This window comes from Corapipo altera, unplaced genomic scaffold, assembly GCF_003945725.1.
Source record: "Corapipo altera isolate COAL_440 unplaced genomic scaffold, ASM394572v1 63, whole genome shotgun sequence".
NCBI lineage: Eukaryota > Metazoa > Chordata > Aves > Passeriformes > Pipridae > Corapipo > Corapipo altera.
In genome coordinates this window covers 5027700-5029383 of record NW_020884928.1, presented here as the reverse complement: position 1 = coordinate 5029383, position 1684 = coordinate 5027700, and positions in this window count along the sequence as shown.

The window sequence follows — 1684 nt, the reverse complement described above, 5'->3', positions numbered from 1 at the left end:
GTTTCACTTTTTCTAGTTGACTCCCAGAGCAAACTCCAGGACTCAAACCAAAGCCCTACAGACAAAAGTTGCTGCTGGTGGAGGCTGCTGAGACTGTCAGGGCAATCCCAGCACGGTGGCCATTGGCCACCAGCTCTCACAGCACTTGCTGTTTTCCATAAGCCTTTTGTATTTCTACAAGCTCCATGCTAGAAAAACTGGAGTTGAATGGTAACGATTTGAACCCAGGAAAAGAAATAAAGAGCTATTTGTGTTAATTATTTGAATTATCCTGATTTTCAGGGTCATATAAAACTTTTTGGATGAGATTCAGAATTTCTGAATGCTTGCTTTGGCAATGCTGCTGAACATCACATTAAAACATAAAAACAGTGTGCATCAGTTGTGATTTCTCCTAATCTCCACTGCCCCCTGGAAAGTAATTTAATGTGAGGAGGCTATTGCTTCCTCCCATTTTGATTTAAGGTGGTGTTATGTTTTGCTCTATCATGTATTGCAGGTGACATGTCAAGTAAAAGATCTTACTGGCCAAGCAGAAGACAGCTAGATGTCCCTCCTACTGTCAGACTCTAAGCCTCTGTGTACTGTGCACCAGACTGGGGCTGCTCTGTGTCCCACTGCACTTGGTCCTTTACAACTTGTGAGTTGCCACAGGAACTTGTAATTCACATGCATAAGGTGGAGTCTGTAATTTACACTTGGCCAAGTATGACCTCCCAGTGTCAAGCTGTCACTGTAGTTCAGAGGGGAAATGTGCCTACCATGTTATTACAGTTTGAAATGACCTTTAGGAGTAAACCTTCATTCAGTTGTAATGCATAGGAGAGGAAGGAAATCTCAAAACAAAGACACAATATCCAATAGTTTTCAGTAACAAAAAGCAATTGTCCCTTGGCCCAGAGAGAAGTTAATCCAGTGATTACTAATGACTTTTTCCCTCATAATAATGTGTAGGAGAAAGCGAAGAACAGTATGTCAATGACTAAATAGCAATATTGAATCACTGTGTTGGAGAAGCTGTGGGTTTAACCATCTTCTGTTCTTTACCACATTTTTCTTCACTTCATTGAGACAAATAGAGTATAGGAAGCCTGAATCCTGACTCTCATTGCAGTTCATAGTGACAATAAAAGAGACAATGTGACTCTCTCCCAGCAAGCTACCTGTTGCTGTCCCCTGCTAAGGGGTCTGCCTGGAAGGGGGAGTATAGCTGCAGGATGGCTGCTATTCTATACTTCACAGCATGCATGAAGAATATCCTTATGGATAGTAGCTTATATCCTGAGAGGCACAACCAAGATTACTATCCAGATTTGACTGTCACAAGGTCAAATGACAACACTGAGTTGTGCTTTGTGTTTCATGAATATGCGACTTTTGCTTATACCACAAGTAGAAAGGTTGACTAGAAGCGAGAGTTATGCATCTGTCCTGCATTAAGGATTTCTAATGTAGCTTTGCATTTCTGAAATTACCAGACAGATCCCCAGAGCATTTAAATTCACTTTACAGAAGCTGCTCAGAAGTTACACTACTTGATAGATGTTGGCTATCACATTAATGATGTCTTCCGAAAATTAAGCAGCAAGGTAAGAAAATGTACCTCTGAATTTCAGGATCCCACATGCTCAACCACAGAGAGTTAAAGGAGTATGTACCATTAGGACAGTGAGCAGCAAGAATG